General features: G+C 46.7%; 1 long non-coding RNA gene across 1 annotated transcript; it reads right to left on the reverse strand.

Moving 5' to 3' along the window:
* Positions 1-23,531, reverse strand: LOC109251787 (uncharacterized). Its single transcript, XR_002073707.2, has 4 exons — positions 21,133-23,531; positions 4,291-4,471; positions 3,194-3,250; positions 1-278 (listed from the first exon to the last, which is right to left on the reverse strand). It is a non-coding gene; the product is annotated as an uncharacterized LOC109251787 (long non-coding RNA).
* Positions 23,532-24,829: the final 1,298 nt, after the last annotated feature.

A 24,829-nucleotide genomic window follows, 5' to 3' on the forward strand; every position in this document is an offset into this window, starting at 1 on the left:
GAAGAGCTGGGCCATTCAAAACCTGCCCCTTTATTCACAGTAGATCCTGGGGAGAAGCAATTGCCTGCATGTCAGCCTCAGAGATTGGCGGGTTGGAAGTCAGACAAGAGCTGGAACAGTCACGGTGCCAGATGCGTAGTTCAAGCCCTTCCAGGGACAAGCTGGAGGCACAGGGTTTTTCCCTGGAGTGAGCCGGAGGAGGAGGAGCCATGTGGAGTGTTGACATCATCGGGGGTATCTGAGGTCCTTCTTCTTGCGGGAAGATTTCTCTCCAATGGCTGAGGCAGCAGCAATGGTAAGAAGAGGACAAACTAAATGGGCACACAGCATGGCCACGAAGGAAGAGCACCACCATGGTGGTGGGAAAGCCTCCGGGACCGAAGCAGAACTCACCTCCTGGGACACACGTGCTGGGAGAAGAGGGGACAGGAGGGTCCAGGAATCCCACTGAATGACTGCCACTGTCCTTGCAAGGTACTTCATTTCCCCATCACAGGCCTTACCTTGGGGGTAGGGGTCATCAAGGACACAGAGAGCAAAACTAGGATCCGACAGACTCCACACAGGAGCTTTCTTTTGGTAGGACTCATGGTACCTCTTTTGTGTCTTTTTCCATGGGAGGAAAAACTGCTATTTTGGGGTGCCTGGGTGGCTCAGTCAGTTAGGCGTCTGACTTTGGTTCAGGTCATGATCTCATGGTTCGTGGGTTCAAGCCCCACTTTGGGCTCTGTGCCAACAGTTCAGAGCCTGGATCATTCTTCAGATTCTGTGTCTTCCCCTCTCTCTCTGCCCCTGCTCTGTTGGCACTCTGTCTCTCTCCCTCTCTCTAAAATATAAATTAAAAAAAAAAACATTTTAAAATATTTAAAAACTGCTATTTTAATTTATTATTTTATTTCCAATTAACATTTTTCTTCATAAGCATCTATGGTGGATTGAATTCTGCCTCCAAAAATGATATGTCCAATTTCAAACCCAGGGAACCTGTGAATGTGATTTTGTTTGAAAAAGGATCTTCATAGATATGATCAAGTTGCAATGCAGTCCTAGTAGGTGAGGGTGGGCCCCAATGCAATGACTGTTTCCTCCTTCAGGGATCGGCTCAGCACAGAGACACAGAGAGAGAAGGCCATGTGAAGACAGAGACAGATTGGGTGGAGGGTCTACGAGACAGAGAAGGCCAAGGGTGGCCGGCAACCCCAGAAGCTAAGAGAGGCCTGAAACAGGTTCTCCAGAAGGAAGCAAACCGGCTGGCACTTTAATTTCCGTCCGCAGCCCCCAGAGCTGTGAGAGAATACATTTCTGTTGTCTTAAGCCACTCAGTTTGTGATCATTTGTCACGGCAGCCCCAGCAAACTAATAAACAGCTTTTAAATTTTTCTCAAAACTCATAAATGAAGTCAATCAGGTGAATTTAGTGCACACACTTGTTACCCACCATTTTATCAATTATTTTACTTCTGTCCTCCGTAATTCCTGTCTCTGACCCAGCTGTCACTACAGCCTTGGACATGGTGCTTCTGGGGACAAGGGCAGCTGAGCCCCAGAGCAGCAAGGACGAGGACAGATGAGGCAGGAGGAGGAACAGGGATGGTTTCATGCAGACCTCCTACATGCTGCTCCCAGCAATGGTGTCCTTTCCTGCCCTTCCCTTCTCTTTCTCTTCTCTTCTCTTCTTTTGTCCTCTTTTCTCTTCTCTTATTTCTCCCTCCCTGTCTCCTTGTCTCTCTCTGTCTCTCTGTTTCTCTATCTCTCCCTCCCTTATCTCTCTCTCTCCCCCCTTTCTGTGTCTGTCTCTATCTCTCTGCCCCCCTCTGTCCCTCTGTCTCTGTCTGTCTCTCCTGGCACCATGCTGCAGGGGCATGAACATAGTAGGATCAACCCCAGCCCTGAAGCAGCTTATCCTAAGCGATACTTTTGTCTGCCAGACTGGAAGTGGAGCATTAAAAAAGAGTCATTCTGGGGTTCCTGGGTGACTCAGTCAGTTAAGAGTCTGACTCTTGGTTTCAGCTCAGGTCATAATCTCATGGTTCCATGAGTTCAAGCCCCATGTTGGGCTCTGTATTGACAGAGTGGAGCCTGCTTGGGATTCTCTCTCTCTCTTGCTCTCGCTCTCGCTCTGTCCCTCCCTTTCTCATGCTGTGTCTGTCTCTCTCAAAATAAATAAATAAACTTAAAAAAGAATAAAAGTCATTCCGTCTTTGTTTCCAAAACAGAAGAGAAAGCAGCTACAGTCAAGTCCTTTTATCAACATGAAATAGATGCCAATTGCTTTTTTATTTAAAAACATTTTGGGGCGCCTGGGTGGCTCAGTCGGTTAAGCGTCCGAATTCGGCTCAGGTCACGATCTCGCAGTCCGTGAGTTCGAGCCCCGCGTCAGGCTCTGGGCTGACGACTCAGAGCCTGGAGCCTGTTTCCGATTCTGTGTTTCCCTCTCTCTCTGACCCTCCCCCGTTCATGCTCTGTCTCTCTCTGTCTCAAAAATAAATAAACGTTAAAAAAAATTTTTAAAAATAAAAAAATAAAAACATTTATTTATTTTTGAGAGACAGAGAGAGACAGAGTGCAAGTGGGAGAGGGACAGAGAGAGAGGAAGGCACAGAATCCGAAGCAGGCTCCAGGCTCTGAGCTGTCAGCACAAAGCCCGGCACAGGGCTTGAACCCATGAACTGTGAGATCATGACCCGAGCCAAAGTCTGAAGCTCAACCAACTGAGCCACCCGGGTGCCCCATGCTGTCTTTTTCTTAAGATACCTTCTTTTTAAAAGAAGGCAGGTTAGGAAATATGCAGATCAGTAATAGGAGAAACATGGATCAATAAACAAGTTCTTGAAGGCAGTGGTAAGCGTGGCTGCTGTGGCACTGTGGGCCACCGGTGCCTATCCAGTGTTTACTTGGAGTAGTTTACTGGGCACAGGGCCCAGAGGGAGGAGAGATTCCAGAGATCAGGAAATAGTTGATGCTTACAAGAAAGTCATCACTAACAGAGAAGGAATATTTCCATCAAATTAAGCTTTTCTGAACTTGAGATGTCCTTGGGGACACAATAGACAAATGAAAAAGGTAACACGTGAGAATACTCACAGGAGAAAACCAAAAATAAGTGCAAATCAATATGTACGAACCCTTGCTGATTTGGGTTAACTGAAAGGCCAATATTAATTAGTGAAAGGTCTGAAATATAGAACCTTACCTAAAAATATCTGTTCATTACTTGAAAGTTCCCTTGGAAGCACACACCAGCCTGCACCTGCCAATAACAGAGATTGGAAACCAGTCTACGGAGTGATTCGCACGATCTAGAAGTTTCGCCGAATCTGGGTTCTAGAACAGTCAAACAGTGCATGGACAGAGTGTGGTGTATCCACAGCAAGAACTCAGAGCCCAGAACTGGAGCTGTAGAATTCCACCAGCAGGGCTCGGGGACCACACACACCTCACAGAGCGAACCAACACCAGAAGGCAGTCGAGAGTCCCAGCCGGGAGGCCGATGCTGGATTCCAATCCAATCTCTCCAGGTGTGTCAATAAACATGGGCAAGTTACCTAACGACTCTGTGCCCCCACATCCTCCTCAATAAATGGGCATAACAGGAGCACTTGATCCCACGGGCGGTTGGGAGGCACACAGAGTGCTGAGTAAAGTGAGTCACTTCTGCCACCACGTCTGCTACCACCACCGCCTGTCAGGTCTTTGTAGCAGAGGCTGGACAAAGAGATCCAGTCGGAGCAGTGACTCCCATGGGCCTACTGTCCATAGCCCCCCTTGACCCAACTGCAATCCTAAAGGCTTTGCCACAGAACTGGACTTTCCCCTGCCTCCGGGACACCCTTCCATTCTCCTGGCAGGGTAAGCGTGATTATCCCACCTGGGGCAAAGCTGGTCCACTGAGCAGCACCTGCCCCCAAGTGCCCACACAAGCCACCATGTCACTTCGCTGATGACAAGTTGGGCAGCAATGGTGGTGTTATCTAAATCTGCCATGGCGTGGGAGACATGCCGACAGCTTGTACTTGGCCTTCACGCCCAACACCTTAACCAACTCTCTTCACGGCCCGTCCTAAGGCACTGGAGCTAAGGACAGAGGCTGGCTGACACCCACGGAGCAGTCACCTTTGTGGCCGGTGCCATTACTTAGCATTTCACAAGGTGCTCATGTATGTTCCCACTGCCATGAGCCCACTGACGCCCTCTTCCTAAATTTACGTGCATCCTGTCATCTTCCTTTGGGTCCCTGAGCAACAGCCAAGCCATCTGACACAGGCCAGAAGTCTGCAAACATACCAGTACCTGGAACGTGTCCACTCCATCCAAAGTGGCTGATCGAGCTCCCATGCTGCCCCTGAGTGAGGCCACAGTGTGGCTGAGCTCCATTCTCTTCTAGCACCACGATATGGAGCCCACTGTCCAGGAACCAGGCCCGGGTCTTTCTTCTCCTGTCAGTGGTCACGGCAAACCTCCAAGGCCACAGCTGTAAGCCGAGGTGTTAGTGTGACACAGGTGCACAGGTGCACAGGCCTGGTCATGTAGCTGATAGGACCTCTAGACCTGCTCGAGAGTGATCTCCAAAGAAACAGTTTCAGTGTAAGATTTGATGCTACACCTGCCTGGCCCACTGGCCGGGTGAGTCGGATAAGACCCAGCTCCCCACAGACACCTCCAGCCATGCCTTCAGGCCAGCAACACAGTGCCTTTCAAGTGGGGAGTAGCTCCTTGCTGCAGAAGGTATGTTCTTGCTCCGGATCTCAAGGGGTCTATGCTGACTCTTGTAGGTGGGGGTTACTACACCTCTAACGAGCACCGCTGTCCACCGCGGATACCTCTCTACCCATCCGACTTGCTGAGTCATACGCTCTGATCCACAGAGCTGTTTGCTCTGCAGCTAGACCTGCTGCAAAGCTCAATTTTGTCCTGGGAATCTTTCAAAACTGAAAGCGTTTGAGTCACCTGATAAATGGGTTGAACTACACTCTGCTTCCAAACGCCAGAGAGTCTTACCCGGCAATATGCCTCCTTCTTACGGGTAGGGAAGGTGAATGCAATCACTTGCCATTTATCTGAAAGAGGATAAGACAGTGTGCTCCAAACAACTGGCACCTGAAACCTCATCGAGGTGGCTGGGCCACTGACTCTGCATGGAACCCATCTCCCACCGCAGGGCGTTGGTGTCTCCTTGTGGTAGTCCAGGATTCATTTTCTTTTTTAAGTTTATTCATTTATTTTGAGAGAGAGAGAGAGAGAAGGCAAGTGGGGAGGGGCAGAGAGGGAGAAAAGAGAGAGAGAGAATCCCAAGCAGACTCTGCACCATCAGTGCAGAGCCTGATGCAGGACCCGAGCTCATGAACCATGAGATCATGCCCTGGGCCAAAGTCAGACGCTTAACCAACTGAGCCACCCAGGTGTGCCAATGGTATTCCAGGATTCTTAATGGCACTGGTGTTTGTCCCTCTCACCAGGGTTCCCGTACTGCTTTATTAAAGGGTGTGTCCTCTGAGCCTCTCCAAGGAACATAATTCTGGTGACAGGTTTTCTGCTCTCACATAATAAATATATCCCCACATCTCTTCCACCTTGAGCCTTCCTTCTGATCCCTTCTCGATACCATGCCAAGGCATTCGGGGATCTCTAGCTCATTTCTGTAGTGCATTATGTGTCTCAGCTTCAAGGGTGCACTCCAGCAGCACCATGGGACCTGCCCTCACGTCCCTGGAAGGATGCTGAATCACAAGCAAGAAGGCTCTCATGACCATAATTCTCTCTCTTAGCTGAAACTTATCCCAAATCACTGCTGGTGCAGCGTGAATCGCTAGGACACATCTACACACCCAGGGCTCTCACACCCCGGTTACTCAGTCCCCCCAGGGCATGGTCCAGTTCTAGAACACCATCCCCCAAACTACCATCCCCCCGTCTTTTCCTGAAAGCAGAGCCAGAGACATACCCCAGTACAGGTACTGTTTGGAGCCACGTGATCTCAGAAACAGAAGTGGGGGCTGAGAAGAACGAAACAGGGAAAGAAAACTAACACACAGGTGTGTTTTTCAGCTGTTCACCATTGTGGACATGAGCTCGATTCTGCTGGGCCCCCCTGAGGAATGATGTATAAAGTGCCTCAGTGTATAAAGAACTGTTCAGAAAAGAGGAAGGTTTATCCATCAGAGCTCCTTTGTCAATTGTGACCCAATAGGTGTGAACCCCTTATCCTGTTGGGCTTGCACCCGAGTCCAGGTGTGAACCCCTCACACTGCCAGCTTTACACCTGAGCCCCACACTTCAGCCTCAGAGAAGCTCTGGAACAGAAAGAGGAGGTCACGAAACCATGGGAAATTTCGTGAGGTCACATCGTGCGAAGTGGTTCCCAGCAATACGAATGGAGTAGAAGATAAACAGAGAGGAGGTGAGACACAAGCCGCGTCTGATCTAGAAGTATGGAGGCTTAGAAATAAGAGAGCCACAAAGAAAAAAAGTGAGTAATCGATTCTCAGTACCAGTTCTGGCACTCCAGTTCTCATAGCGGAAGGCATCTATTTGCGGACCTGGACGCGGCAGCAGACGACCCTCACGTGCCATGAATACTTGAGTCACGTGACAGGCTCTCCTTCCTCTCCGTTCCATGCTCCCCACGCTCACTGTCCGAATATAATCTGGCCTCCACATGACTCAGCTTCAGCAGGAGAATGCGCTAGAGAGAATGTGATTTTCTTGTCCTTACGGCAATTACAGTCTTCGTTATAAATTAATTAGGGCAATAGGATTTGATACATCAGGCTCTTGTGTACTATGAGACTGAGTCAGCAGTCCCAGGGCCAATAACCACACATAAGATTGACTTTGGAGACAAATGCTTTTGCTGTGAGCAGGGAGAGAAAAATTTTCAGGGGTCCAAGTTACCTTGGTTCAAGTGAGCCTGGAGGAGAGGGGCCAGTACAATTATTAGTCGGCATTATTTGACTTTACGTGTATCAACAGACTGTCAAATCTTAGGAAAACCTCAAATTATAACATCCATATATGGTGACTCGGTTTGTCATTAGCTAAAAGGCTCCTTTTGCACTCTGGAGGTAAGGTCCAAGAGGAGGTGATTTACAGTATAAAATTGAATCGCTGGGTTCTACTCCTGAAGCCAAGAATACACTGGATGTTAACTAACTTGAATTTAAATTTTTAAAAAAGGAAGAAGATTGGGAGCTTAAAAAAAAAAGACTCGAGGTAAGAAGTCTGTGTGTGTGTGTGTGTGTGTGTGTGTGTGAGAGAGAGAGAGAGAGAGAGAGAGAGAGAGAGAGAGACACTTAACGTAAGATCCACTCTCTTGACAAATTCAGTGCACTCTCCAGCCCTGTTAACCCTGGGTGGTATCGAACGACAGACCTGTAGAGCTCATTCACCTTGTGTGACGGCAACCCCGTACCCACCGGATGGCAGTTCCCTCGTCTCCTGTCCCCTTGCCCCCGGTAACCACCAGCCTCCCCTCTGTTTCTGGGAGTTCGACTATTTTAGACACCTCACGTAAGTGGAATTGGGCAGTGCCTGTCCTTCTGCGACTGGCTTACGTCACTCGGCATAATGTCCTCAAGATTCAGCCACGTTGTTGCAGATGGCAGGATTCCCTTGTTTAATGCTGAGTAATATCCCTTTGTAGGCATGTACCACATTCTATCTACTCCTCTGTCCACGGATATTCAGGCTGTTTCCACGTCTTAGCGATAGCGAACGTTGCTGCAATGGACAGGGGAGCGCTAATACCTCTTGGAGACCCTGATTTCAATTCTTTTGAACACCTGCATGTGGGACTCTGAACGGTAGGGTAGTGCTAGCATAATTTTTTGAGAACCTCCACATTGTTTTCCTTAGCGACTTCACTATTTTTCAACACTAGCTTACACTGCTTAAAACCCAACAGTGTACAAGGGTTTAAACTTTACATTCTAACACTTGTTATCTTTTGCTGTTTTTTAAGACAGTCGTCCTCATTTGTGTGAGATCATCGCTCCTTGTGATGCTGATTTGCATTTCCTCACAATTCTGATGATTCCTGCCCATATGGGACCATCCTTTCGTACACGTGCCGGCCACTTGTGTGTCTTCTTTGAAGAAATGTCTATTCAACTCCCTTGCCCATTTTTAAATCAGGTTATTTGGGGGTTCTTTCTACTACTGAATTGTTGGATATTCACCTATTATCAGATACATACGGCTTGTAGAAAAAAAAAAAATCTCCCTTTCTATTGATCGCTTTTTACTCTGCTCTTCCCTTTTCCAAGTAGCAACTTTTTAGTTTGATGTAGCCCCACTGGCCTATTTAAACCTAGTTTTGCTTTTGTTGCCTGTGGTTTTGGTGATAGATTCAAGAACCTTAGTCATTGCCTAGGCCAATGTCGTGAAGCTTTGCCCCTATGTTTACCTTAGGAGTTTTATAGATTCAGGTCTTACATTTAAATATTTAATCCATAGTGAGTTGAGTTTTGTGAACACTGTACGAAAAGGGGGAGAAGAATTTCATTCTTTTGCATAGGGACATCCAGTTTTCCCAATACCATTTGTCAAAGACTGATGAGAATTCTTGACGGCTAATTAGCTGGCCTCTCCCAGTCTTCAAGAGAGTCTTTTAATTAGTGTTTTTACCACCTGAGAGTATGCAAAAAAAAAAAAAAAAAAAGCCAGGAAGTGCTCAGAACTTACTATATGCAAAACACTACACAGAAAAGAAGGGAAACTCAAGAGCAAAGGGGAAGAAAAACAAAACACAAACCACACCCTATTGAGTGGAAAAGTGAGTATAAGCAGCATAATATTGGGGTGTCGGACGTTCCGTTTTTATGTTCGGAGTCCCAGGCCCACAGTGGCTCTGCCTTCAGAGTATGATTTGGAATTCATACAAAAGCCATGGTAGCTTCAGGCCCCACCCACCACCCTCCCTTGTTTTCAAGTTTCCTCCTGTTTCCACTACAAAAGAGTAGCTACCTCGGCGGCCGTTGGGGGGAATCTTACTTCCCAAGTCCTGATGAGAGGATTGAGGTTCTTTGGTAAATACAGATGTTCTGTCACTATTCCAGAAAAGGTTCCATTTGCCGGGAAGATAACCATGCCCCTTTGCCATCTACAAGCATCCTACACTTCTGAGTGTTTTGGCATAAAGGGCTATTTAAGCAAGCACTTCTATTCCTTTTAGAATGCGAAGCAATAAACAACAGCTGTGATTATTTAAATGCTGGAGCCATTTAATTCATCACAAAAGACATTCACTGCAAATGAGCTGCAGAGGCAAAGAGATGCCTGTTATTATACCAAATCGGGCAACCTGAGAAAGTTGCTCTTAACTTCGATAGCGGTTTCAAAACACAAATGCACCCGCCCTTCTCGTTTGCTCTAATAATTTAGGGTACATATTTCAGGGATACATTTAATGCCGTCACCAACGTCAACGGGGTAGGAATGTGTGCAAATCACAAGAATTTCCACAAGGTAGAGGGTTTCTTCCTCTATAATTCAAAATGAAGAGTAGAGATGAGCCTTCTTGGGGATGTTCTTGACGCAGAGAGAAAAGGGCATCCTCACTGTCCAGGTATTCTTAGAGAAGAATTCTCAGACAAAGTGTGTTTGGGTAGTAGCTGTAGAGGTAGGATTGCCAGATAAACTTAAATTTCAAGGGGAAAATCATGCTATTTGTTGTTCATCTGAAATTCAAATTTAACTGCGTGTTCTGTCATTTTCGATGCGATACCCAACTTAGAGGTCACTGGGTTTAACTGAATGACTCTCCCAATGCAAAGTACCATCTACTGAAAGAGTTGGCACAGAGTTTAGGTATTTCAGCCAGTTCTAAAAGTAACACGTATCACAAATCAACAAGAGGGGAAATATCCCATATCCAGGGTAAAGGAAGTTCATCCCGTGGAACAGTAAATGAAGGGACCCGGTGGAGTCACCTAATGTCCTCGTGTCTCTCTTAGCAGGAGGATCTTCTAGTCAGGGGAAGAGGGTCACCCCTGATGGAGGCAGCAAGGAAGGTGTTTACCTCTGGTTCCCGTTCTCCATACTCGAACTCCGTAAAACACAACCTAATTGCAAAAAGTTAGACTCAGACATCCTGCCCACGTGCCCCTATGGGAGACAAGCAGAGAAACGGTGGAAGAGAACTTAAGGTCACTCAGCATCAGCCGAGAAAGAGAAAGGAAGCTGAGTCCAACAAGGACATTAGATCACCCCCCATGACATTTCAAGAAAAGAACAGGACCGACAGAGCGGATGAGAAAATGCCCTCCGCTGAGGCAAAATGAGAAGCTTGCACAAGAATGTGCAGAGAACATCAAGGCCCCTCTTCCTCTGGTCTCCTGAGAAACGGGAACCTGAGGATTGTGATTGGTCTCTTGATGCCCTCACAGCTTTACAAGGAAGCCCCGGGAATCTCCGTCTGAAGGTTACAATCCTAGAGCTGCAGGGATAAGGAGACAAACTGATGTGACGTTAGGAGAAGTCAGGTGAGGAAAAGCAGTGGCCCCCACCCAAGCCCTCGCTCCCTCTGTGATCAGGAACACAGTAGAGCTATCTGGAGACAGGCAGCCAGCGAAGCCAGTGAAAGCCAGTGAAGGCTGATGTTTCGGTTTGTTTTATTCAAGCAACTTCTACTTCAGGAAATTGCTAAACAAACATTTGAAATAGTCAGCCGCCTCACCATAAAATCCCAGAGTTGTTAAGGAATCCTACAGTTACTGAACTCCAACTAGTCCCGCCCTGACACTCTACAAGCGATACAGTCTCCCTCTGGCACATTCTCCACAGCTCATTTAATCCGAATACTGTCAAACATCGAGGACACCGTGGAGACTGGCCTGGCCCAGCCCCCCTGCGGCCCTGTACCCCTTCCTCACCCCCTGGGAGAGCCGGGTGCCAGCCCGTGTAGGTTGGCTAGAACAGCTAGTCTTAATAGAGTCACAGCAGGGTGGGGGGAAAGTGAAAATACATTACCTAAAGATAGGTAGCTTGGCTTTATTTATTTAATGAAGGAAAAACAAAGAAATGTGCCTCCAAGAGAAAGTATGCTGAATGGCCGATCCTATGCATCTCACGTGGAGAGAGACAGTCAAGGTTGTAGCGGACTCGTTAGCCTTGACGTGTAATTCGTTAAAAGGACCAATCCTTGACAAGGCTGGGATCTTTGGTTCTGTCCACTCCATAAAAAGGCATCACTGTAGCCCCGACTGTTAAGTGACACGCGGTCCCCACTCCCCCACGGATCTGGTGAACGGCCCTCTCGGGAAGGGCAGGATCCTGTACGACACCAACCAGAAGCTAGCCCGAGACAGCCTGGGCCGGTCAAGGCGACGGACCGGCCGACCCGGCCCACCGGAGCGGCACCAGCTCGAACCTGCTCGCTGCAAATTGCTCACATGGCCAGCAGCACCTCTGACAGGCACCGCATCCATGCTGCAGGTCTGAAAAAAATGAGGGCAGCAGTAATTCGAAAAAATGCTTGCAGCAATTGCTGTAGAGTTAGAACGCTGTGTGGGTTCCACCCCCTCCCTTCTTTCTTAATGCGGTCATTATGGAGCTAATGGTCTAATTAGAACATTCGTGTCGCCCAGCGCTGTGCCCTCCTGGCATTAAGAGCTCCGGGCTTGCAGAGCCATAACTTTCCAGAGTCTAACTCAGCGTTAAATGTAAAGAAGGAAGAGCACAAACTTGAGGCGTAAAGTCGGAAGGCGGCTCAGAGCATCACATGCCTTTCAGTGACAATCCCCGTAACCTTGGAAGAGTCAGCAAATCCCCGCGTCCCTCACACCATATTGCAGCAGGGCCTTGAGTCAATAAGCAATGAAGTTAGCGATGCGTCCTCCCGGGGAGGTGGCGGTCGAGGCATCCATCATGTCGCTCTCTCAGCCTGTTCCAAGAAGCGAGCCTCAGAGAGCTGGAAAGCTACTTCCCGGGCCCATTAGGCTTCTGTCCTGTGGCGACCTAGCAGCTGTCACCCTGCACGGAGGCCAAGTGGGGGCAGAGGGAAAGGCGGGTGCACAAGCCCGAACCTGGAGGCGAAGCGGGACCTCGGCCCCAGAGCACAGAGAGCCAAGGCCTCCCCCTCGGTGTTAGCCGGTTCAGAGTCCACCCTGAGGCCCCAGCCAGGTCCGGGGACGCAGGGGTCACCAACACCCCCGAACCACCCGAGGATGCCCCAGACGCTGATGCTTCATCTAGGGAGTGAACCCACTTTGTTTCACATAATGTACTTTGCACGATACACACAGAAGACAAACAATATAGAGAAACAACATGCCCCCCCTTCCCCTCGGCTCCCTTTCCTGACGATAACAGCTGTCACTTTCTTGCTCATTTTTCCAGATTTTTCTATGCCATCTAAGCATCCACACAAACCTGTAGCTACATAATCAATGGCTCCTTACTTTTTAAATTTTTTTTAACACTGATTTATTTTTGAGAGACAGCAGAGATATAGCACGAGTGGGGGAGGTGCAGAGAGAGAGGGAGACACAGAATCCAAAGCAGCCTCCCCCTCCACGCTGTGAGCACAGAGCCCGATGCAGGGCTCGAACCCGCAAACCGTGAGATCGTGACCTGGGCCACAGTCGGATGCTTAACTGACTGAGCCACCCAGGTGTCCCTATGGTTCCTTACTTTTTATACAAATGGTAACATGTCACAAATGCCATTCTGCATTTTTTTCACTTAATTGTTCCCGGATGTTGTTTGAAGAGATGTCAACATATGGGTGACATTTCAGTAAGTCAGTGTAATTAATCTGTCTGAATAACTACACTGCATTCCCTTGTATGGACATACCCTCATTCATTCAATCCCTTAGTGGTAGATGTTTAGGTGGTTTCCAGACTTTTGTTCTTACGAACAAGGCTGCAATAAAAAAATCTTCACACGTGCCTTTGACTTTTGGTGCAAGCATGCAGGTCGGTTGTATCCCAAGCCCTGGAACGGCCGGGTCAAAGGATACGTGCCCTTTAAATGCCACTGTATGCTCTGCATTACTCTCCAGAGAGGTCCTAACTATTCACATCTACCCATAATAGTGGTTGAGCTCACTAGGGAAGGAGCGCCTCTCCTCTGGCTAATAAAAGAGTCTGCATCAGTAAAATGTAAAACTGAAGTTCACCAACATATTCTAATACCAATAGCAATTGGCTAAATACCTGAATCAAAGCTTAGATTGGATAAGCTCTAAGCAGAACTCATCCCAAACAAAATGAAACATTTTTGTAGGTAAGAGTGGGGAATGAGAGCAGGGCACACGGAGAGGGGTCCATGGTTTAATCTCAGGGTGTGTTTGTTCTACGTGGCTCCAGAGAGCCCGTGTGTCGTCTTTCAATAAAGATGTTTGTTAAATGGGAGAACAATGCTATGCATTGAATATGTATTGAGCCTCACATATGCCCAAGCTGTTCATCGCTTCCATTACCAGGGAGGTAATATCTTGCCTGAGAAGGCTTAAAGCCAAACAGGATAGAGACCTCACGGGGAAGGCTGCATTCATACATACAAATGAAGACAACAGAGGATTATTCTTTCATTTTCTTTCCCCTGTTTTTTGCCTTCAGAAAAGTAGGAACTGCTGTAAATAAAAAATCAATAAAATGAGGTAAAACAAATGAAATAAAATAAGATGCATGCCTAAATTTGAATCAAAAGTCTATTTTCTCTTAATGTGCTTAACTAGAAACGTAATTAATTTTGTGCTGGATAGATAAGAAGCTGTCAGGCTGGTATTTTATTCCAGAGATCTCTACCACCGTTGTCAAAAAAGGCAAACAGTCATCGCTTTATCCACAGACCCATCAAGAGTCTCATTATTTATTTCTTCCGTCATTTCAAACGCTGAATGCAAATACTTTCTACAGCGGCTCCACCTAGCGGATCACATAGGCTATTGCAGCTCTGGTTGCTCCCTTGAGGCAAAGCCCCAATACCGCCAGAGAGAAATCTTTATCCATGTAAGAATGGCATCATTTGTTTAATTTTGATAGGTATTTCCTAACAAAAGTTACAAAACTCAGGTGGAAATAATACCCACCATGAAGATGCGCTCATACTTTCCTTGGAGAGAAGAGAAATGTTGTTGTCAAGATAGCAAGAAGAAAGACAGCCTTAAGCTCGTGTGGTACCCAGAGTTCCCTAAAGAATCAATCAAGAATGTCATCAGAAAGTGAATAGAAGATAGTTGGCATGGTAACTGGGACACTGAGGCAGTTCTTTGTTGTCTGTGCTCACATTCACTTAGAACTCACGAATCGTCATCCCAGGCAAGCAGGGGAAAATGCTAATTAATAAAATGCCATCCAAGTATTATGTATTCCCTAACCACCAGGGCTCGTGCTACCTCTACAAAGCGTGATGACTGGACAATTGTCCTGGTTTCTAATCTAATGACATGACTACCACTGCTGTGATTCCACAGCCAACATGTTCACCATTGTCTCCGAGCAAAACAAAATGGGGCAGTTCAAGAAACTCAAGCTGCATGGAAGAAGCAACAGGCTGCGTTCCACTCAAAACTCCTGACACAGTGAATCACAAATGAGATGCGGGCTTTAAGCACACGAGCAATCAAGCGTGCACAGCAGGAAACTAATGATTCCGTAAATGGCAGTTTAATCAAATGCTTTATTCCTGCCTGGAGTGAACTTGTCCACAAGCCACAAATCAAATTTCACTCAGTTGCATTTTCTATCTGGTGCAGCAAGATCGTCACTCTCTTGCCCACTCGAGGCAGGGTCCCTGCCATCCACCTGGGCGCACGCCCTGGGGAGCTGTTGTAAACAGGTGTCTGGAATCGGCCCCAAAACCGACACACTGAGGATGAACCAAAAGTAAATTCCAGGTGAAATCACATGTAAAATATCTTCCATAGCTCAGTTCCTAACACGGAAGAATCGTGGCATCAACAACACACTCAAACTCGGAATAGATTTCCTGTCTCAAAAGCACACAGACTACAAGCAAAAGGGCACTAAGAAAATAACCTGTTTCAGTAGTCTCTGGTATTATCATGAGAGGCACCCATGGGCCCACTACGGGACAGGATGGAGGGAGAGCTTTCCTCGGCTGCTAAAACATTTGTGTACCTGCCTTGATTAAACAGAAGAGAGGGCGTCGGGAGACTTTTTCGATCAATACGTGTAGGAAATGACCGCACTGATGTTTTTTGTGTTATTACAGCCGAAGTTTCTGAGGCCTCCTGTGACTCCCTGTCCATGTCGGGAAAACAGTAAGATGACCAGGGGACACATGCGGAAAGGCTCCTGGGTCATAGTATCAGTTTGCTAGCACTGCGGTAACAAAATGCCACAGACCGAGCAGCTTAAACCACACCCACTTGTTTTGCCACAATTCTGGAGACTGGAAGCCCAGCATCAAGGCATCTGTCTTCTTGTGAGGCCTCTCTTGTGGGCTCACAGACGGTTCGTGTTCTTTCTGTGTCTTCACGGGACCTTCCCCTGGTGTGTGTCCTCCCCTGACAAGGACACCAGACACGTTGGATTAGGGCTGAAGGGGTTCAGAAGGTGCCACTTTGAGTTAAAGTGATGGGAAACCAGCAGACACAGAAAAAGGTCTTTACCTCCCCCCTAACCGCTTAAAATACGTATCTCCCCTTTTGTAAAGGAAAGTTCCATTAGTCAAAGTATAGTTCCAGAAAGAGGACTACTCCCAGAGATAATTTTGTTACCTGAGAGACTGTCATCTGCACAACAAACTAAACTCTACCATAATCTCCTCCCTCCCTTTCCCATAATTTGTCTCCTGCCACCCGCTCCCCACTGAAACTCCAAACCTCTGTCCTTTCTGTAGCTCAGGGTGGCCTAGATCTCAATCATCTGGCTGCCCGCCTCACTGAGTCTCATATTTTGGTGAAATTCCCATGCATACATATGTAATTAAACTGATTGGTTTTTTCCTCCTGCTTATCAATTTTAGGTCAGCTTCATTCTTAGACCGGCCGCATATCCAAGAAGGGTAGAAGGAAGACTTTTTCCTCCCCTGCACGACCTCATTTTACTTCAGTTACCACTTTAAAGACCTCTCTCCAAACAGGCACATTCTCAGGTCCTCGGGGTTAGGATTTCAACGTAGGAATTTGAGGAGGGACAATTCACTTGATAGCCATTCACTCACAGGCCCTTGGAGCCTGGAAAATGCGGGAGACAGCTGAAGAAAGCATAGGGAGAGGATTCCTCCCCAGGAAACGTGGCGTGTAGGAACGGGCCTTCCGTCTCAGAGAGGGTCCCAGAAAGAAGGTTCAGGGGGTGAGTGGAGGGTGATTGCACTTTGTCCCCCGATGACTCAGGGTGATAAGGCAGAAGGGTGAAGCGTGGTGCACTGACCCCGTGCCAGATATGGGCAGGGAAGAGAGGTGTCCACGGACCCCTTTTAAGACTCCACAGGAGTCCGGCTTCTCTCTGCCAGTAAGACAAGGACTCTCCCAGATGCTCCCCTATCCCTTGTTGGGGGAAATGTAAATAAAAGCAAAACCTCCTCCCAACCCAGAAGCCCTCTCCGCAAAGGTAGAAAGGAAAGAAAACACTTTTAGTACTGAGTAAGCTCTAAACCAGAATGTGGCATGCATCGCAGTCAGTCTGCTGAGAGATTGGAAAGACAGAAGGAAATCGCACCCCGAACAGAGCCAAGCAGATACAAGACGTCACATACACGTTATCAAGGTGAAGCGATAACTAGTCCTCCAGGAGAGGCCTTGATGGCACCATTTGTCAATGTAGAGTTCATCCTAGAGTCCCCTGGTCCTGGGGTGCCCATCTGTGTGAGCTGCATAGCTCTATTCAGAGGAAAAACAAACTTCTCATACCTTTAGGACACGAGGTAGCTTTGCAGTTTGGAGCAAGCTCCCACAGGAGTCAGACTTCTAGCCCCCCACGGGAACTGGGAGACGGGGGTGCTTCTTCCCAGATGATTGTGTTGCAGAGGTGGCTTCCTGGCCCTTGACAAAGGCCCTTGGGTCCTAAAGCTCACCAGAGACCCATCTACTCTGCGAAAGGATTTATATACACTTCAGAGAGGGGAAAGAATTTACAATAGCGCGTTTTCTCAGGTAACTGATCTGAAACAAAAAGGAGGGGGACAGAAGTTTTTTCCCTTATTTTCAACTGGGAGATTTAAGCCTCTTCTTTCTAATTTGTATTGGTCCTTTGCCCTCAAAGAAGGCTCTGCCAAGTCCCCCCTGGAGGCAGCAGTGGCCATGGATGGTATGCCCCAGGTGTGGGAGGCAAGTGAGATGTGGGCAGGATCCCAGCAGGGGGTCAGCTGCGCCCCATGGAAAGCTCTCAGTGGGCAGAGGTAGTGACATGTCACTGCCTGCAGAAGCTTGAGTGGGAATGAAAAACGTGAATTGGCCAATGATTATTGTGGTGCTCAGAGAAGTGCCTGGAGTCATTAAAGAACCAAGCCTTATGCTGATCGACTTAGCAATGCTGAATAAATAAAAGGAAACACCGGGTAGAGCCAGGAATGCTGGGAGTCAGCCTCTCTCTGGTCTGCTCTGGGCTCTCCCAGGTGTCTGTGGGGTTCTCCATCCATGCAAGGGTCTATACAGCTTCTTCTTCCCCCAGACAGACAAGAGAGAGAGAGAGAGAGAGAGAGAGAGAGAGAGAGAGAGGAGACAGTCGATAACCAGGAATCAGCTACAGCTTCCTCAAGGGCATGAGACTGACAAATGGGTTGTGTTGCATCAAAGACACTTGGTGAAAATTACATATTCTTGTAAGATTGAAGAGGGAGCTTCTGAGGATCACAAACATAGCTTTCGATGTAAGTGTGTTGAATATATGCATGCACTGGTGCTTAATGTATGCCTTCTTCTCCAAACAAAAGCCCAGACCCCAAACACCTCTTTTAAAATGGTCATTGACACTTCTCGGGGATGTTTTAAATAGGAATCATAACTTCCAATTTATTTTGTGAAACGCGTGAAACATGTCTTTTTTTAAAAAATCAGATTGTAAGTTTCTAAGACTACAAATAGAAGATATTTGCTTGTTCTTTCCCCAGCAAATCTCCACATATTCATCTTAGGACCCACTTAACATATTAAGGCAAAGTGTTTGCAGAAGACCTCCCACCACAACGGGGAGTGAGCCGGGGTGCGTCCCCACTAGCTGGACATGGGCCCCCGCTCTCTGCTCACGACTGCATCACGTGGCCAAGTCTCGATGGCCCTACCCATTCTCAGTCTCCGGGACCCCAAATGTGAGTCAGGATGACAATTTACAAAGTCCTCAGAAGGACCGAGTTGAAATGGTATCTATCATATATGAATCATAGATAAGAGTTCCTGGCAAATATGTGGTCAACGCCTAACTGGTAAATGGTGGATATTATTGAAATTGTAAATATCCTACCATGTAATAAAATGTCTAGTGTGGTTACAGTAAACACATGCATGAACATTTTTTGAAAATGTGTTTGTTTATCCAAATCCTACCACATTGTGGTCTGCTCAATTCCTAGAAGAATCCTGACTGAAATACCTTGATGATGGGGTTTGTTTTCGTCTTTTCAGAAAGTGCTTTTTTCCCCTGCATTTCTACACTTATTAATCAAATCTCACGGTTTCCCTCTATCTTTCCCTCTGACCCTCACATGTACCTTCGTGTTCACTCACTCAAATAGCCACCATTTATATGCTTCTTTCTTTGAATAACCTCACAAGTTCATGAATATCGAAATAACCTCATCTTCAAAGCACTGCATGTTAAAATTGAATTTGTATAAACACGGATACCTAAAATATAGGTTAGAAGGAAAAGGGAAATGATAAAAGGAAAATCCCATTTATTCTGAAACCATAACGTGGGTTCTCTGCACCTCATCGGAAGCACTCAGCCCTGGGGACGTATGAGGCTATGGACGAGTCTAAGAAATGTGCGGAAAGGATTCACCCCACCCCTCCCCTGGCCTCCCAGGAACTGGGATGTGAGCAGGAGCCTTAGGAGGGACCACTGGTTAAAACATTTACAGGCTGGGGCACCTGGGTGGCTCAGTCGGTTAAACATCCGACTTCGGCTCAGGTCATGATCTCACAGTTCATGAGTTCGTGCCCTGTGTTGGGTTCTGTGCTGGCAGCTCAGAGCCTGGAGCCTGCTTCGGATCCCTCTGTGCCCCTCCCCCACTCATACTCTGTCTCAGTCTCTCTCAAAAATAAATAAACACCAAAAAAAAGTTAAAAAGAAAACCCACATTTACAGGCTGAGGCACTCAGAAGGCAGAGAGCCTCTCCCCATCTCCTGCCGAGACTCCCTTTGTGAGGAAACAGACGTCACAATGAACGGCCAGAGAAACAGCTTCTCTATCTTCTCTGGCACAGACGCCACACAAATACCTTTTCTCATCCCCATTAGCCAAAGGCAAATAAATAGGATGTCCCCTTTCAAGTAACCTTCCAGTGGCTTCTGTTCACACAACCATCAGGATTTAGGCTCCACCTTGTTCCCTTGAAATAAAGGGGTATTAGTTTGCCCCACATTATAGGACATTTAAATAAAATATTATCACTTTCTAAATGAACTGTACACTTTAACAAAATATACTCGGTATTTTTTAAGGCTGGCATTACGTAGAAGGCGTAATGGGAACAATCAACAGTGACCCCACCTGAAAGCCTATACTCTAGACGAGAAATAAGACAAAAATACAAAAACTATGTCACAAAGACTTAAACATGACTAAGGGTTTTGAAACTGAGAGACTGGGGAAATTGGTCTTTCATTAATAACTACAGACAAATCAAAAGCAAAGCCTATATTTTGGGGTAAGAGAGATGTAACAGATTTGGTGCTGGCGATGTTGAATAGTTTGGTCCACCAGGGACATTTGCGTGAGTATTGAGTAGAGCTACCTGGGACCCAGCAAGAGGGACCAGAGCAGCAACTTGAAGAACACCACATTTTAGGACAAAGATTATGGATGGAGAAAGAGTTGACATAGAGTTAGAAGAATTGGTGAAATCTGGTGGCCAGCAAGTCCGTGGAGGAGACAGCTTTAGAAAGACAGAGTAACCAACTGTGTGGGGGTGGTGACTCTGGAGAAAAAGCCCCTGTATTTAGTGATTCGGGCTCACCCTCTGTGTGAGATCCAGTTCATGGCTTCTATCTTCTTAGTGACTTTGGCAGCCAGGTCCCTTGGTAAGTCCTGGTGAGTACTGGACGCTCAACACAACAGAATTCCAGAGAAGGAGTAGGGCAGATACCCAGCCAGAAACAACCAGTTTGACAGTCAACAGACTGGGAGGAAAGCTTGGTTTCTAGCCAGCCAATTTCAGGATGAAAATGCCACACTTAGCACAGAGTTGGGAGAGAATGCAGTGGTAAACCGTTACTCAGCATTTCCACAATCCAGACGTAAGAGGTGTGAATAACCTCGCAAGCACAGGTAAAAGTAAAGGGTATTAAATAAATGAGTGTAGAGTTTGGGGTATTTATCACTTGTGCTTGTTTTAAATACAAGTTTCCATTATTTAATGTGTGATAATTGCTATGTTTAAAAACCAGCTCACAAAATTCCCGAGAAGGTAACAATCAGTTGGTGTAAGCTGCTCCCGGTACTCCACTGGGTATGATGGAATTGATTGTCAAATACCACCGTTTCAGGGGGGCCCAGGTGGGTAATCTAACTCTTGATTTTGGCTCAGGTCATGGTCTCATGGTTGGTGAGTTCGAGCCCTGCATCAGGATCTGTGCCGACAGTACAGAGCCTGCTTAGGATTCTCTCTCTCTGCCCCTCCCCTGCTTGTTCTCTCTCTCTCAAAATAAATAAATACACTTAAAATTAAAAAGTTTCCTTTTTCATTAGTAAATAGCCACCGCCCCCACCCCTGGGTGGTCCAGCCCCTCTTTAGAACCTGCTGGACCTTCCCATGATTCCCAGACTAAAGAAACAATTCCTGGGTGAGGAAGGCTATGGAGAGCTCCAGGCCCCCTCTCCAAGAGCACCGCCTGTAACGGTCCACTCTGAGTGCCCAGTGCCTCTGTCACACTTATCACTACCTATCCTGAATGTCACCTTACATGGGCACACGTGGGGAGTCTCTATGTTTGTGGTGAGAGAAACTCCGAGCACCAGCTGCATGCATAAAAACATCATATATTTTCATCTCCCATCACTCACCTCCCACTGTTTCCTTTAAGGTCAGGTGCAGAAGACCCTCGGAAGCACCTGTCATCATCCAGAGCATTCCTTTCCAAAGGCTACTGAGTTGTCAATGGAGTCTGTCACCTTACTGCTGAGACCAGCTCTTGAAAGCCACAAAGGGAGGAAATCATTTTCAATGGTTTGCTCAGAAATTCTAAAATTGCTACAAATTCTACATAAGGTACTATCCAAGAAAACCATCTTAAGCTACAACATCCGTGGGCCACCATCAGCTCTGGCTGAGAAGAGTGTGAACGGCAGAGCTTACCTCCTCCTTCTCAAGGTTCTAGTTTCATGGCCAACCACCCAAGAAAACAGAACAAATCAGGCCGAAGAACGGTTGAAGAGCCAGTGACGAAAATCATTAAAGTTCTTGGTATAGAAGAACTCAGTTATCAAGAGACATGAGTCAGGGGTAAGCTGAAGCCAAAAAGGAAGGAAAAAAAAAAAGTCTGCCTTGGGGCATTACTGGAATTCTTGCTTACTTCAGGAAAGTTCTCTTTTCAAAGAACATCTTGAATCTGTAAAAATCTTGAGCAACGAGGAAATGCAGTGAAGAGATGGTGTTGCAAGGATTTCTACTTTGGAAGCATCAGCAAGTACAGCTCAAGAAGGAAACCGGTAGGGGAGGAAGAAGGGGTCAGTGGAGGAATATAAGATAGGGCTCTTTGTTCTGGCTAAAATTCTTAGCTAGCTGAGTAACCTCCTGACAATCTCTTCTCAACTCCGGGCCTCGTTTTCTCAACTATCAAGAAGAAACGGTGAGGATCCATAACACAGTGCAGAGTTTATCCTCAATAGAAAACAGTTCCAGTATCTTTAGGATCTGTCCCCTACCGGCTGAAATAAATGGCAGCTCCCCTGAGATCAAACAGGTGGATGAAACAGGGCCAATCCAGCAGGTGAACATCTGTATGTGTTTTTCCTCTGATAACCAGTTCCAGCTTAGCCACTTGAGATCCACCAATCTTTGAATTACTCTACTGTGAGGTATTTTATAAATAAACTTGCCATATAGGATATGAACAGGAAGGGAGGGGAAGCAAAGATCCAGTTGTGAAATCAGAAGCTGCTCTTCATCATTTCCGGAGCCCGGAACCCCGGAACCAGTGCAGACCCTTGTGGAGTCCGGGGGCCTTGCTCGGAAAGGCCTTCACCATAATACGTCCCAGACTTGTACAACCCACGTTGTTTTCCCCTGATGCAAACTGTGTCAACCAGGCCACGCTTTTGAATATCATGATTTGAAGGCATTTTTCCCCGCTTTGCAAAGATTAAATATGGCACAAAAGACTTAGTCCTCCTTGGTTTTTGTTTTTGCTGTTTTTAATCTGGTCATAATCTCAGTGAGTCAGCATCTTGAGGCCATGGAATGATGATCCTGTTAAGATTCTTCTACAGTTTAGGGCAAGCCAAGTTTCACCAAATAAACTTTTAAGAGTCCCTTTAGGTCAACTGAAATGTTTAAAATAGGAATTAAATTAGAACAAATGGTCTGTGTATCTGAAACCCCTTCCGCACACCCGGTCCTGACAGTAGGTCCAAGGGCGTGAACCGGAATGCCAGTTACCGTGTCTTGGGAGCTGTCTCCTTCAATGCCCCTGCCACACTGGCTCAAGGCCAGGCGGTACCCTACTGTCCCCTCCCTGGCCCTGTGCTCTGTGTTCCTGTAAAGACTTGCTCCCACCTTGGGCGAATCCGGGAGAACTGGTTGCAGCTGCACAAGAGTCAGGCACGTGACCTTGACAACATACTGGCTGGGAAAGAAGTGTTCCTGAAATAGTGCTGGGGAAGAGCTTTGGGGAAAGTTGTCTTCATAAAGTGACCCTGAAACAGGTCATGCAGAAAATCCCTCCTTGCAACAATTTCTTCAAAGAGGCAGGATGGAGGTAAAGGGAGAGGAAAATTAGTCTCTGGGCGCGAGAGCCAACTGAACAGAGGTTTAAAGGTCTTCTATTTTGCAGCATACAGCTTCTGATGTGAAATCCGTGCCGATAACTCATAGAGAATCATTACAGGCCGAGAGGCTGTGCAAATTAGTTGTTTTCAAAGGAAATTTTTTTTGAAGTTTGAGTGACTGCAAACTGATTAATATGATCCCTTACACGCCTTTTTTTTTTTTTTTTACCATTAATTCTCCTTAGATCTTCCCTCTGAAACTAAGTTTTGAAAGGCGAAGTCTGCAGATCACAGGCATCCTCCTCTCTGAACAGATGGTCAGCCAGAAACCGTGTGTTAGAACACGCGGCTTTCTCCCGCATGTTGATTAGAGGTCACACGCCTCAACCTTAGGAAATGCTCCCAGCTTTCCAGAGCTTCAAGCAAGCAAATGACACTGGTTGTCTAATAGCACATAAAGGGGAGGGTCATGAGCACTACCAGGCATTCGATTGGCTGACATCAGTGCACCAGACCAAGTGCAGAAATGGACACAGCATGCTTGCACGCAGCACCTGGGGCTCTTCAAGAGTGCACGGATCCAGGTCGTATAGTAAGTTCTTGAGCATGAACTTCCCAGGTATCTTTTAAAATGAAAAAAAAAAAAAGCCACTTTTAAGAAAAGCATATTGGGCTTTAAAAGTTTCAGAGAGGGTAATATTAATCAGAAATTAAGTGCCAGCAGAGGTCTCCTGGGGAAATTTGGAGGCAACTCAAGCAGGTTGACATTTAATTTCATATACAAAGGCCTCATCCAAAATGTCTCAAAGCTCATCACAATGTCAGTGCATGGTGGGCGTAGGGAAGATGCCAAAAGATGCTGAAGAAGAAAGGGAAAAATCTCCAAGAGGCTCGCGGGGGAATGTCTATAACAACCCAGGTACTTATACGGCAAGTCACTGATGCTAGTACAAAGTTTTAGTACAAACTTTCCGCTGGTACTGCTTTCTTAAAATGTATACTTTTAGAGGAGATTAGTAGCATGTCTGACAAATCGTAGGAAACTGAGGTTCATAAAGACTGAAGAGCTAGCTACCCCAAAACATGGAACCAGGGTGGCACCCATCGGCGTGCAGGTTCCTCCCTCCGTCCTGGGCCATCACAACACTTGTCAGTGTCTCAGCACTAAGCCATCTCTTACATGTGGACGACTGGGGGTGGCGCAATGGGTAGGATATTGGATCTGGAATTCTAGCACCAGGATTTGGACCCCAGGGCTGCTGCAAACCAGCTCTAACATTCCCCAAAGCACTAGCCCTCTGTGAGCTGAGATTTTCCCATTTAGAGAGTAGGGATGTCAAACGATAGGTGTAAGATATGAAGAAGAAACATAATCTGGCACAAGGTAGACACACCCAATGTGCTTAAGGTTAATAGAATACCCACATTCTTCTAGGAAGGCAGCTTTGGGCACGAGGCATAGGAATGGGTGAGATGTCATTGACAAAGACCCTTTCTCGAAAGTATCTCCCAAGCAAATATCATCGGAGAAGTCCACAGATGAGGAAATTGAGACAGAGAGAAGATAAATAACTTGTCGAATGTCTCACAAGTAGTAAGTGCAAAACCCAGGTTTCAAATCTGGGCAGCCTGACCCCTCTTGAGTGCATCCTCTTGACCATAATATATAGCAAATATTATCAAGAAAATTAAGACCATTCACACCCTAGTATGTATGACTAATTCTTGCTGTAATGGTTTATTTTTAGATCAACTAAATTATAAATGGGAATTT

Source organism: Panthera pardus, unplaced genomic scaffold (assembly GCF_024362965.1).
Source record: "Panthera pardus isolate Hobbes unplaced genomic scaffold, ASM2436296v1 HiC_scaffold_15, whole genome shotgun sequence".
Classification (NCBI taxonomy): Eukaryota; Metazoa; Chordata; class Mammalia; order Carnivora; family Felidae; genus Panthera; species Panthera pardus.